This window comes from Phoca vitulina, unplaced genomic scaffold (assembly GCF_004348235.1).
Source record: "Phoca vitulina isolate PV1807 unplaced genomic scaffold, GSC_HSeal_1.0 scaffold37, whole genome shotgun sequence".
Lineage (NCBI taxonomy): Eukaryota > Metazoa > Chordata > Mammalia > Carnivora > Phocidae > Phoca > Phoca vitulina.
Genome location: NW_022589740.1, coordinates 6,762,947 through 6,777,889, shown reverse-complemented (window position 1 = coordinate 6,777,889; position 14,943 = coordinate 6,762,947). Strand labels below are relative to the sequence as shown.

Genomic DNA, 14,943 nt, shown 5'->3' with positions numbered 1-14,943 from the left:
GCAGCATTATTTACCATAGCCAAGTTACGGAAGCAATCCAAGTGTCGACTGAGATTAATGGCTAAAGAAAATGCAGTGCACGCATGTGTGTGTATGTTTATATAGCAATAATATGGATGGTCCTAGAGATTATTATGCTAAGTGAAATAAGTCAGAGAAAGACAAATAACATGATTTCAGTTATATATGGAATCTACAAGAAAGGAATAAACAAACAGCAGAAACAGTCCCATAAATAGAGGGAACAAACTGATGGTTGCCAGAGGGCAGGGTGGTGGGGGGATGGGCCAAATGGGTGCAGGGGAGTGGGAGGTACCGGCTTCCAGTTACGGAGTGACTGTGTCACAAGGATAAAAGGTACAGCACAGGGAATGGAGTCAGTGGTATTGTGAGAGCATCCTATGGGGACGGGTGGAAGCTGTATGTGTGGTGAGCACAGCATAATTCACAGACTTGTTGAATCCACTATGTTGTGCACCTGAAAATAATGCAAGATCGTGTGTCAACTGTACTTCAATAAAAAAATATATTTTATTTAACCCAGTATACCCAGAATTTCAACAGGTAATCAATACTATACTGGCTATTATTAGATATTTTACATTCTCTTATCAAACCAAGTCTTAAAAATCCCACGTGTATTTTACATAGAGAACACATCTCAATTTAGTCGCAGCAGCTACACGTGGCCAGTGGTGACTATATTGGACAGCCCAGCCCTAGACTGGAAGGATGTGGGGCACCTGGGTGGCTCAGTCCATTGAATGTCTGACTCTTGATTTCGGCTCAGGTCATCTCAGGGTTGTGAGATTGAGCCCCTCATGGGGTTCAGCACTGGGTATGGAGCATGCTTAAGATTTTAAGATTCTCTCTCCCTCTGCCCCTCCCCCTCACGGGCATGCTCTATCTCTAAAAAAAATAAATAAATAAAAATAAAAACCTGACATCATCTACTTACAGGTTTGTCTTCCCTACTAGAAGGTAAGCTACCCAAGGGCAAGGTCATAGTATAATCAGTGTCCTATCAGTGCCCAGCATGTACTGAGCGCTCAGTGAATGCTTGTTCAACTAAAGTGACCGGAGGGTATTTTGAGAGAAGGTGGAACTTCAGCAGCTGCTCAAAGAGCAGCTTACATGTACTTACAATAACTGTAATAGAAATAATAGCTAATACCTTGGTCTTGGACCATGTTCTGCGCTCCTTAGATGCATTATCTCATTCAGTCAGTTCACAACAATGCCAAAAACTATGTACCATTAGTACTTCTACTTTATGGATAAAGAAACTTGCCCCAAATCATACAGCTGCTAAGTGGAAGAATGAGGACTTATGGAAATCATTCTAGAAAAACAAAGGACATGGCCACTAAACAGACACACACATACACACACACCACAATAAATGAAAAGTTGAAAAGAAACTGTATTTGCAGATGTGATAAGCCTGCCCCAGTAGGTAAGCCTTCTCAGGACTCTCCTCTACCAGCCCCACAGCATCTTTTCTGGGGCTCAGGGACCTGCTGAATGTTGCCTTATATAGGGTGGACCTTTTTCCAAGGGTTTGAACCAGCCCTTCCTGTCTTGAAATTTAATATCTTTCGTATTTGTCTTCTGAGTTGTGTACATTCTGCTTGTGTTGTCAGACCCACAGAGCTTTTCAGCAAGGACTTTAGTGAGTAAAGTCACCTTTCCAGTGCATCTTCTCCCAGGATATGGAGGGACAGAGGGACATAAACTTCTTCCCTGCCCCTCTGTCTCCAGAGAGTCCTGCAGCCCCACTGGGCAAGTGACTCGCCTATGGGCAAGGGAAGCAATCCTTGCTGGTATGTGTGCTCTTGTTTAAGGCAACTAGGCTGAACTTAAGAAAAATGATGCAGGGGCGCTTGAGTGGCTCAGTCGGTTAAGCGTCTGCCTTCAGCTCATGTCATGATCCCAGGGTCCTGGGATCGAGCCCCATGTCAGGCTCCCTGCTCATTGGGGAGTCTCTTCTCCCTCTCCCTCTGCCCCTCCTGCCTCGTGCTCTCTCTCAAATAAATAAATAAAATCACTTTAAATGATGCAGATTTCAAATTTGGTGGGGGTTGTGAGGGGACGGGTGGTGATGTGTGTACAAAAATTCCATTATCTCTAAGCCACAGGAACCAGAACCACATCTGGCAAAGGAAATAAAGCCAGAGAGGTAAGGAAAGAATAGATTAGGAGAAGCCTCGGAAACAGGCAGCTGCATTTGGACTTCGCATGGTGGGAAATGAAGATCCCTGGAGGGTTTCTGAGCCTGGGAGTGATGTGATGAAAACAGTGATTAAGGAGGATGAAGTGCAAGCAGGACAAATTGAACGGAAGGGCTGCAATCTGAGAGGAGGCAGGCATCCAGGCCCGGGGAGGTGCAGAGAGCAAGACAGAAAACAAGCCTATTAAGGAAGGAATCCACGATTCCACATAAATTAACATCTGTCCACCCCGAAGTCACTTTACTACCAACTCACTACCAGTTTTTTTTTCTCCTTTTTATGACCTTACTATATTTGGGAAGGCAAAAATAAACCTGAGAGGAGCTGAATAGTTTCATTAAACTGATAATAAAATTTCATCTCTGTGAATAGAATGGTTTAACTGTGTGTGTACCCTGCTGAGCAAATAAGCTTCATTGTGAGCACGTGGAACGGTCTGTGGGGGCAGAAATGACACTCAGAAAAATGTATATTAGGTCCTTACTCACAGAATAAACAAGCACGATGAAAACAATGATTTTTTAGAGCAGCCTCATGTGGATGAAGCCCATAGGACAGAACAGAAATGGCTGTCCCCAAGGTGGTGGCCCCAGCTGGAGAGTATCCCGAGCTCATTGCCCTTCTGGACTGAGAGCCCCCTGTCCATGTCAGCTCCCACCGTGGCGGGAGGGACAGGCCGACTCTTAGGTGGGCCAGCCCTGCTTGCCAGAAGCCTACCTCCCTAACCTCCACATTCTTTGGTTCTGGCTGCAAGTTTAAATGTCCAGAGACTCAAAAGTTATTTTCATTGAAGTTTAGATCTGGAAAGAGCCTTGGAGAACATCTAAACCCATAGTTTATGAATATTTTCAAGCTGCACACCTTTTTTTTTTTTTTTATTTTTTTAACAAATTAAATGGAAATACAATGGAGAAATATTAACTTGGAATCCTCTGGAAGGAACTCTGGGGAAAAGCCCAGGATTCCATCTACTCATTCTGTCCCCTTCCCTGCTCTAACCCCACCCCCAACTTACACACTTTGTGGCAGACCCCGAAGTCTTCCCCAGGACCCGGGAGTTGAAGAGAAAGCAGTCTGCAAAATACTGTGAAGTCTAGTATGTTTTCTGTTTTGTTTTGGCATCTTGTGACAGGTGAAAAGTTAAAGCCCAGAAATTTAAAACAGGACTTCCATTTCCAGCCACAGAACACAGGAAATGACCTAAAAGCCTCCCTGTAGAATGCTAGAAGGCCGCCTTCTTTAGCTAGAATGCTAGCTCAGTGCAACTACCCATTTCAGTGCCTGAAATGAACTCACAAAGACATAAATTCCTCAATTTGAAACTGAGCATAACATACGACCCAGCAATTCCACGTGTCCCAGAACAGTGTTTATCCAATTCCTCATGGAGATGGGTCAGAGGATCACTTCAGTACATTGTAACCAGCCCTTTTTTTTTTTTTTAGACCACACTAAACTGATTGTAACTAAATAGAAAATAAGGGTATTATTTTGAGAAACTTTCATTCCACATCTATGTGTACACACATAATTGTAACCCACATGCTGGGTGTCCGTGTAAAGTGTACCTTTAATGGTGGGTATGGACAAAACAGTTTGAAAAAAATGCTATCTTAGAGAAACTTTTGCATGTTACTATAGGAAATGTATAAGAACACTCACTGAAGCATTGTTTATAATAGTGTAAAATTAGAAGCAACCTAATTGTTCATCAACAGTAGGATAGATAAAACATTTGGTGGTCTGTCCATGAAACATTATACCACAGAGCAGTTAAAACGAATGGGCCAGACCTATGTTGCTGAAATCTAATGCTCAATTGAAAAAAAAAAAAAAAGAGCAACAGAACATATACTGTGCTTCCATTTACTTCAAGTTTAAAAACATGCAGGATGGGCGCCTGGGTGGCTCAGTCGTTAAGCATCTGCCTTCGGCTCAGGTCATGATCCCAGGGTCCTGGGATCGAGTCCCACATCGGGCTCCCTGCTCGGCGGGAAGCCTGCTTCTCCCTCTCCCACTCCCCCTGCTTGTGTTCCTGCTCTCGCTGTCTCTCTCTCTCTGTCAAATAAATAAATAAAATCTTTAAAAAAAAAATAAATAAATAAATAAAATAAAAATAAAAAAAATAAAAACATGCAGCATGGCCGTACTTACTGTTGACAGATGCAGGTGTCCAGAGAAGAAGTATGAAAGTATGAAGGTTTGGGACAGTGTCTGTCTCTGGGGTGGGAGGAAGGGAAATGGGATCAAGGAAAAATCCACCAAGTACTCAACTAGGTCTGCAGTGAGCTGGTCAAAATGTTGGGACTGTTGCCTATAACTCATTGGTGGCATTGAGTTTTGTTACTGCATTTGCCCTATTTTGTTGTTGTTGTTGTTGATTAAAAAATGTATGACTAAGTCACGTGTACTCACTGAGACCAGATGGCTGATTGGTAGAGTAATCTGGAAGAAATCCAGGGCAGGACCCTGACGATTCCCAATCCAGTCGTCTTTCCACACAGCTCCCAGTTCATGATCTGTTTGGGAATGAAGGATTTGTATCATTTTGGTCCTAATCTTAATCATTTATTTTTACCTGAGGGATATTGTTCCCCACAGCCCACCGAGGCCGCATCTGCTCTAGCCAGAAATAGCACAAAGCCCACTCGCTCTGTGAGGGTGAACTGTTGCTTCACAGTTCGTGTTTTGGCTCTGTTTTCCAGCCTCGCTTGTGCACTGCAAATAAAGAAGAAGAAGAAAAAAAAGTGCTGAGCCACTGAAAGGTCAGGAGAGAGATGATCTAAACAAAAAATCAGAGGCAAAAAAAAAAAAAAAAAGAGAGAGAGGGGCGAGGGAGAATCGGTTTTGCTCGAGGGACTACACAAATTCACAGGAAGTGATCAAATTAAAGTCAGAATATCGCTGAGAAACTATAAAACAAACATGGGGCGTATTTTAGATGACAGGACTCAGTTGAAATAGTAGCCTTTTTCATAGCCTTTCAGCACAAATACATAACCTAATGGGAGTGGGTTCATTAACTTTTTTCCTAGTCTACAAAAACCAGACAAACGTTACCTTGCCAAGGACTGGAGAATCGTCGGCAGGGATTTTTTGTGCTTTGGAAAAGTTCAGGGCAGTGGTTTTTATCAGTGGATCTTTCATACTCTTCAAGTTACATGAGAGGCTCTGACTGCTCTTTTTTCTGGAGGCATAACTTCCAGGCAAGCTTTAGCTTCTCAGGTGGGTGAGCCAAAGCCTTCTGCTGCTGGAGGGGAGACAGTGGCAGAGAAGAAGATACTCTTGTAGTAGAGGCTCTGCAAGAGCTCACTCTCCAGAGTCAAGCTGTGAACTGTACGTGAGTGTATCTTTATATACTTCTCACCCTGGGATGCCTACCCGTCTTCAGGAACTGTGAACATCATCTTTTCATACCGCTGGAGAAAACTCAGACCTGTGACAGAAATCCTTCCAAAGGAAGCCAGATCCCTGGGGAGCCTCAGTGCTGTGGCTGAACATGATGGGTCCATTCTCGAAGGGAAAGGGGGTCCATCACCCTGACCACCGTTTATTACGCGCAGATCTGCCCAAGCCATCCCATTCCCTGGGCTCTCACAGCCTGAAGCAGAGGATAGGAAAAGTCACCTGTGCAACAGGAAGCCCTGTCAGTATCCTCGAGATACATCACGAGCCCATGAGCCAAGTGGCCGGAACGGTTACAACGAGATGAGCATGACCAGCCTCCCGCATCCTTTCGCAGTGGACGCCCATTAATGATTCATTCTGTGTCTCTAGCCAGCTGTGCTCCTGCCTGCCCAGGGCTCTGTGCCACCAGCCCTCCCCAGAAGCCTGGGCCTTGTCTACCACAGCTGGCTCCCTTCTGTCACTCAACGCTCATGTCAACTATCACCGTCACAGGCCACATGCACACCTCCCACAACTCCCCATCGCAATGCTCCTTTCCTATCGCACACAGAACGTCTCATTATCTCAGATTATTCACTTCACTTATTATTGTTTATTGTCTACTCTCCCTGGAGGGAAATGAGAGCATTTTCTCTGTCTTCTCCAGTCTATCCCCAGTCCCAGAAAAAAATATCTAGCAGAGAACAAGGGATCAATAAAATTAGTACAATTAGTTATTTAACGAGTTGATTAATTCTATCTAGGACAGGTGTGGACTGGCACAGAGAGGGTTTGGTGAGATCTCAAGGCACCAAGGTGGCTTTCATAGACACTTTTGAATACCACCCCATTAAAGATCTGAGACTCCCACTCTGATTGTCGGGGCTGGCTCCCGACATCTCTATTTATACCACATAACTTTTCACCTAGAAATGATTTTGGTTGCAAGTATATTATATATAGTGCACTGTGATTTCAAGAGCCAGGGTATCATTCTTCTCAAATATGTACAAATCAGGAGGTGTTCAGTCCAGGCTCAACCACAGAAGGACCTTGCTCTTTCTCCTTTGCACACTCTATTCCTAGCACACAACTTTCTTCTGGTGCTTGTCACGTCAAGGTCCCAACATGGCTTTTGCGTCACTGGGCATCATGTCTGAATGCTGGAGAAGGGGCAAAGCAAAGGAAGAAAGAGCCATGCCCAATGATTCTGTCATTCCTTTTTATTGAGAAGACAAAAGCTTTCCCAGCATCCATATCCACCCTCCTCCTATTTATAGCTCCTACATTTGTCCGGGGTCACATGGCCGCCCCTAGGCTAGTTACTGACAACAGGAAATTAAATAACTATTTGAGACTGTCACGATTCATCCCCTGGGGCTGAAGAGAGGACCAGCTTTCCTTGAGATCAAGGCATTGCCACTCTCTCCTGAACAAACAGAGGTGTCCTATCTAAATGGACGAGAGTGGACATTTACCCCAAACGAGAGCTAAGGCTCACAGAGACTGAAGTTACAGACATATCCCTTGAGCTGTCATCTTCTGAACTTTCTTAAGATTTGGCTGTTCACATTGTTTAAATTCCATTGCATGCTCAAATATCTACCCAAAGTACCTTTTTTTCTTAAGCTAGCTCACAGTAGTTTCTGTTATAAAACCAAAGGGTCTTTGTTATAGGAATATGTAACTACCAGCATCCTGCACAGCTAGTCAGGCTGCTGTAAGGAGTCAGACAGTCCGTTCACATCTCCCTCAGCAGTGACATGGCCCTTTGTACCCAACACTCTGCTCCTCCTGAGGTGACAAACACTTAGACATTATGTCATCAGCCTGACAACCTCCTCCTCGCCCCCCTTCACCTTCAGACAGCATTTGCTGAGGTCCCAAGTGTCCAGGGAAGCCTGCTGGGTCCTAAGGGCCTGCCTGATGACAGAGGGATGCAGGGCTATGCAGTAACACCCACCCTGACCAGTGGAGGAATGGAACTGAGAGAGGTCACATCACAAATCCATGATAAAGGCCAAAAACCCTTCCTGCATTCTGACTCTTTTCTCAATTCTTTTTTCTTTTTTAAGCCATCTGATTATCCAGGACACACACACACACACACACACACACACAGTCATCTACACCCTCACAATTAAGAAAGAACCTAATGAGCGAAAAGCCTGGCTAGCCCGGCGTACTGTTCCATCCCTGCCAATAGCCACAAGGAATCTTTTGTGGGTGATTCTAAGGACTGTCATACAAGTGTCTATAGGGATATCTCTGCAGTCTTGCTCGACCATCTATGAACTTGATCTAAATTCTTTTTCAGTATATACATTGTTCTTCAATATCTCTCTTCAACTTAGGCAGATTTTGACAGCATTTCTCAAAATGTGTTGTGTGCAACTTACAGGTTTTACATAAATAAATGGTTCCATGATCAGATGACTTGGCAAGCACCCGATTAAAGAAAGTTAAATGGCTTCTTCATTGCAAAACATGGTGCAAGCCTTCAATATTCCAGTATGCATGATAAGTAGCTAAGGAGAGACAGAGTATGTGGCATCTTCCAAATTTGTTTCACCACTGAAAGTTTTTTCCTTGGCATATATTGAAGGGCTGGTGATGCTTCGGGAAATGCTAAGAAGCAGAGGGATACAGGGGGCAAATCCTAGCCACTACTACCTCTTTTAAGTGCCAAGAGGCATATTCTGTGACTTAGTTAAGTTGGCCTTGTCCAGACCTAAGTATATCACTAGTGAATGTACTGGGTTGTTAGGATGGCCCCTTAGCCCATTGTGTCAGAGTTCTACATCCCAGTTGCTGCCCTGGGTGAGACGCACCTTGGTCTAGGAGGGACTACACTTGAGCTGATGATGTTTTGATGTTTTTTTTCTGATCATCAGATTTCCCACCTTCAAAGTGAGCATGGTGGGCCACATCAGAACAGGGAGCATGCGATCATCCCGAAGAGTCCAACACCCTGTTATTTTTCTTCTGTTCCAACCCTTAATGAAAGCAATTTGCATTAATGCAAGGGTGAGCAAGCCACATTGACCTTGGTGACATGGTACATGAACTAAAAACTTTAAAGTTTTTTTTTTTTTAATTTGTCTTGTTTAGATCTGCCTTCTCTAAAAGACCACTTGGCATAACATAACAAAAATATCTTCCTACAAATGTGCAAACATTTCTCTCAGATATCTGGCACCAATGTGGCTGCCTCATAACCTTTAGATGCTTTAAGCATCTCTACACTGACAAAATGATTTTAGGAGAATTAAATGCAGGATTGGCAGTGGTTCTGCCAAAGCCTCATCGCAGGACATCTAGAAGGAAGGCTTGCTTCCATGGAAGCCTCTGCTCCAGGGACAGAGAGATCCACATCAAAGAGGAAAATAACTGGACAAACACATTTATCATCACAATGTGATAATATCAGCTGCAGTTTATGAGACAAGTCTAGGAGAACTTCATCTCTTGCTCAAAAGGTTCAACATTAGCAGCCACATAATAATAAAAAATTCATTGCTTACCTCCAAGACAATTTATTTTTAGGCCAAGTTAATAAGAATCCTTACTCCTCTGAACTTACTTTGACCTGATATTCTCCTAAATTGAATCATTTGAAATGTCTGAAAAAAATTGGAGGTTCTGACCACACCCATGTATCCTACGTCCGTGAAAAAGAACATGTCTTCCCTGCAGCAATTAGAATACAAATATTAAAAGGCACATGGTGCAAGAGAGGAAAAAACGAAAAAGGGCACTGGAAGACCAAGGTTCTAGTCAGTATTTGGGCAGCTCTTGTAATGGGCTGTATTGTATTACCCCCAAATTCACATGTTGGGGTGCTAGACACTGGGTACCTTAGAATGTGACTTCATTTTGGAAATAGGGTCTTTATGGAGGTAATCAAGTTAAAATGAGGTCATTCGGGTGGGTCCTAATCCAATAGGACGGTGTACTTGTAAGAAGGGAACACTGGGACACTGGCTCACCTAGTGGGAAGATGATGTGCATGAACATTTGGTGAAGACAGCCGTTGACAAGGGAAGGAGAGACACTGGGAACAGATTCGTCCCTCCCAGCCCTCAGAAGAAACCAATCCTGCCAACACCTTGATTTTGGACTTCTAGCCTCCAGAACTCAGAGACAATAAATTTCTGTCATTTATGCCACTCGATTTGTGGTCCTTTGTTAAGGCAGCCCCAATATACTAATACAAGCTGTGTTCTCAGGTAAGTCTCCTATCTAATATCTCTGGGTCTCAGGTTCCTCATCTGGAGCATTAGGGGGCAAAGGACCTTTGAAATTGCTTTTTATCTCTAAAGGTTAATGATCAAGGATGAAGGTACCTCTCACCAATTCTCCTGAGATGTAATCATATACCATCTTGGGAGAAAAGCTTTCCCTCTTATCTACAGATCAATGGATTATTATATACAGGCTGAAACCATCTCTGATAATCTGGTCTGGCCATCCCAGTTTTTATTTCAGTAACGGCTTTGGAAAGCAAAATAAGGAAGAAAGGAGGCTCAAAGTAACTCCTATGAAAGGCAAACTTATAAATGGGTATCTTTTTACAAGACATTCATCATTTGGAAAAACCAGCTTGTGAGAGATTCTAGGGGAGGTGTTGGGATAGGCTCACATGAAAAGATCAGTAACAAACATAATGCTTGTCATGGAAGGAAACATGTTCTAGGCACAATTATTGAGCTTCTGAGTGCTACTATCCTGTTTTACTTCACCAATAAAACAGTTAATAACAATCACTTTCTACAACATTTATCAGCCTCTCATCAGAATGTATCATGTTGGTATAAATCCTGGGCAATTACTCTATCTTCAAAGCCTGGAATATAGTATTAATGCCAGAACCATAATGGGTAAGAAGAGCATTTTGGCAACTGAAATTGCAATTCCAAATGCTACTAAACAGAACCGATGGCCTAGTTCCCCTTCTCTTTCCCTCACTGAATGTATACTCTCTTGCCAAAGGATATACCAAGATAAGCATTCTATGAAGTGATTTTATCATTGCTAACGAGGGTGACCTTCTTAAGCAACAGCTAAATGGCCAGTTTAGCATCCATGATATTAGAACAAAAATCAACATATTTGGCAACAAATTTGGCATTTAAATGAATGGTGCTTATATTAGTTAGGGTCCCAATAAGATGGCTTGCCCAAATCAGAATCATTCAATTAAGGTTTATTTACTCTGGAACTTTTTATAAAGGTGTCCCCAGGGTGTTAAAAAAAAAAAAAAACAACCAAGGAATTGTGGGGCAATAATCCAGGATTAAGAGCTGAAGCACTGTTCCTACCCCCTTGGCACAAGGAGACAAAGAGGAGCAGTGGTTAACAGAACCTGGAAGGAGGAGAAAGCCATGTAGAGAAGACTGTCTTGAAAGGAGTAGTGGAATTCTGTCTCGCGACACAGCCCAAGGCATCTTCCCAAGGAAGAAGTGAGGAGAGTAAGTATCTTGACTGACCTCACTCACCCCCTCCCTTCAATTTCCCACCAGGGCTCCCCATTTGGTCAAATCCAACCAGAGATAAAGGGAAGGGTGCCCATGGATGTGGTCCATAAGGGTCAGTCTCTAAAGACTCGGGTGAGTGGACCTGGAGGTGGATGATATTTAGCATAGTGCTAAATAACCCAACAGACACATTAAGGTATTTGTAAGTTTTATAAGAACAGAAACATGTCTGCTCTTGTTCACCATTTTATCCCCAGCTACGTCCTTCCAATACCGATCAATTTTCCAATGCTCTGACACTAACCAGGTATCCAATAATTCAATTAAGTGCTGACACTACTCAAATGTTAGCACAGACCCCACAAATTAAGGGCTCAGTCCCACAAGATGCCCCCACTTTAGACACCAGCCACAAATGGGGTCCCCAGGAAACCTGAACATCTGTCCAACTGACTACAGATTTGAAGGTTCCCATGACTCCCACTCAGGTTCAATAACTTGCTAGAACAACTCATGAAAACACTCTACTCTCTCTTACAGTTTTATTATAAAGGATACAACTCAGCAACAGCCAAATGGAAGGGGTTCATAGGGCAACGTATGGAGGGATGGGGTGTTGGGTATCCAGAACTTCCAACCCTCTGAGTGTGTCACCCTCTCAGCACATCAACGTCTTGACCAACCTGAAAGCTCCATTAGCCTCATTGTTTCAGAGAATTTACAGAAGCTTCATTACTAAATCATTTACTAAATCACTGGCCACTGGTGACTGAATTAAATCTCCAGCCCCTCTCTTCTCCCTGTTGGTTGGAGTCTGGGCTAATAGTTCTAACCCTCTCACATGGTTGGTTCCTTGTAAACAACCCTATCCTGAAGCTATCTAAGGACGTGTATTCAGTCACCACATTAGTATACAAAAGATATTCCTAACACTCTGAAAATTCCAAGGATTTTAGGAGCTCTATGCCAGGAATGGGGACAAAGACCAAATATATGTTTTATCATGCCATGTAGCCACATCCTACCACAGTGTCTGGTGCATAACAGACAGTTATATTTGCTAATGAATGATGCAGTCTCAGCAAGCCACTCTAGAGTCCCTGCCTCCCTCCCTCCCTCCTTCCTCCCTTCCTTCCTTCCTTCCTCGCTTCCTTGGGATTACTTACTGAATTTTTTAAGCCAAAACTATACATGGCTTTAAGATTCTCCTTCCCCTTTTTTTGGGTATTCTAGGAAAGACAAACCCGGACAGGTCTCCAGAATCTTAGGACATTTCACACCCCTGACATCCCAAGTCCTGGCAGACTCAATGGAGAAATATTCCAAACCTACTGATTTATAGTCTGTTCCAGTCTCCTTGTTTTCGTACCTTCTTTTTACCTTCACAACCAACATATTCTGCTGCCCTAAAGAGACGCGGGAAGCTAGGGTTGGACATTTGCTGGGGATGCTAGAACATTTTTTGCTTATGTCATATGTTGTGCAACATGCCACCGAAAGGACTTTATATTCTGGATAGTTTCCCAGTGATATGAGTCCCACCTTATGCTTTTAAAATCCCAAGTGATCAGCATTTTACTACATATTGTAGGGAAAACTGGATTTCTGCCAAAAGAAAATCTGAAACCAAGGATAAAGAAAATGTGGAATGGAGTAGAGCTATTTTAAATGCAATAACAGAAAAAACAAAAGTGAAAAAAACACACAGGTCCATTCAGGCCCAATATGCCTTGAAAACGTGATGTGAAATTCCAGTTTAAATGAGGGTTGGGATAAGGGTGTTGAAGTTTTCTATCCATCAGCCCAGCTAGCTCTCAACCTGATGGTTGGGCTAGTTAGTAATACCCTTCTAAACTTAACAAAAACAAGCCAAACTCTAGGACCAAACTGAATTCTCAACCTAAACAGTTGCGCAAGGGCTTGATGAGGTCCCCTTAGAGAATATTTTTAGCTCTGCTCAGACACCCATGGTCCACCTTTCTGTGGAAGTATACCCTTCAACCTGAGCAAAAAATACACATGGGGTTCCTGAATTTCCTTACCTGAGTGTCCTCTCTGGCCACCGCGTCCCCTCTTTGATCAACAACACCTCTTTGATCAACAACACACAGTATCATCACTTCAGGCACTGGTAAGAAAATGCATCCAAAAAGGGATTGTGATACACAGCTTGCACGAGTTTGCTGGAAACAGACACTGATACTGGAAGGAAATGCCTGAGGCACTTGTTCTAAACCCAGTTGATCCTTCTAAGTGACCTAGGGGGAGGGGTCGCTGGAAACAACCAGTGGGTCTTTTGAAAGAGGGACAGTGAGAACGGAGCCCACCCAAAGAGCACCAAATTATATCTAGAGGTGGAGCCTAGGTGTCTTTTTAAAGTTACCCGCCCCATCATACAATGGAAAAGAAACACATTAATCATTTTCCTTTTTTTTTTTTTTTTTTTTTAAAGATTTTATTTATTTATTTGAGACAGAGAGAATGAGAGAGAGAGAGAGAGAGCACATGAGATGGGGGAGGGTCAGAGGGAGAAGCAGGCTCCCTGCCGAGCAGGGAGCCATTTTCCTTTAATATCTTTAAACAATACTCACCTGGATTGGGTACAGGGGAATTCCATGGGAAATATTTTCAAAACAGACACGTGCAAGACCTTCCCTACCCACCCACCTGCCCCACCATTCAGACAAACCCTACGAAGGGGCAACCTATGCATTTTGCAGGAACTCCCAGGTCTTTCTGATCCCCCCTCCTCCCTTCATCCTGACTTATCCCTGGTTAAGATCCACTGAGCACTAGATCTCTATTACACTCAGTTACTAGAAAGAAATATATTTGGGTCACATATCTTAATTCCCTGCTGACATACCTTAATGGAATTAATATTTAACAATACACACTTGACTTAGATCAGAAATGCCTTATAGAGGTTATCTACTTAAATTTTACATTGTTACAACTTCTGAAAGATCAGTTTCAATCATCTGATATATTACCCAACATCCATTACATAAACCCTTCACAAAATCGCATGTCTGACAAAAGATGGTCCCTCCCAGCCAAACAGGTCTGTCTTTCTAACAGGCAATGATAATGAGATAATGCGAAGTGTCTGCCCTGGTGCCTCAGCTGCTAGAAAACAAGCCTGTTTTAGCAATAACTGTGCATGCTGACAAGCATCCTCAGAAATGGCTTATAAGGCAGTGTTGTCCAATGGAACTTTGTGTGATGATAGGAATGTTCTTTGTCCACACTGTCCAGTTCAACAGCCAGTAGGCACACGTGTCTAGTAAGCACTTCCCATGTGACTGGTGTGGTGGAAGAACGTATTTTAAATTTTATTTAATCTCAGCTAATTTAAGTTTAAGTAGCCACATGGGCTGGTGGCTATATTATAGTGGCGTATGGTTGCAAGGCCACTTGTAAGATTTAAACTAGTACTTAATACACATGATAAGACAACACAAAAGTTTTATAGTAGTTTCAACTTAGGAGCAAATGCTATATTTTAAGAGTGTCACTGACTTTCAGTAATATTACAGCTGACCCTTGACCAACTCAGAAGTTGGGAGGGCTGACCTTCCACACCGTCAAAAATCCTTGAACAAATTTTGACTTTCCCAAAATTTTACTAGTAAACAGAAGCCTTAATGATAACAGAAAGTAAATTAACACATAGTTTATAGGTTATACACCTTATATACTGCATTCTTACAATAAAGCTAGAGAAAAGAGCATGCTCTTAAGAAAATCATAAGGAAGAGAAAATACATTCACAGTACTGTACTGTATTTATCGAAAAACACCCACATATAAGTGAACCCATGCAGTTCAAACCCATGCTGTTCAAA

At 42.8% G+C, this 14,943-nt stretch overlaps 1 long non-coding RNA gene across 22 annotated transcripts in view; it reads right to left on the bottom strand.

The window, feature by feature from the left end:
• Positions 1–14,943, bottom strand: part of LOC116646722 — a 120,384-nt gene that overhangs the window by 22,641 nt on the left and 82,800 nt on the right. For 14 of the 22 annotated variants that reach the window (XR_004302185.1, XR_004302178.1, XR_004302183.1 and 11 more), the window contains one exon: positions 4,647–13,223. This is a non-coding gene — a long non-coding RNA (uncharacterized LOC116646722). The remainder of the gene's footprint in view (positions 1–4,646; positions 13,224–14,943) is intronic. The other 8 variants (XR_004302182.1, XR_004302174.1, XR_004302176.1 and 5 more) reach the window with 8 other exon arrangements.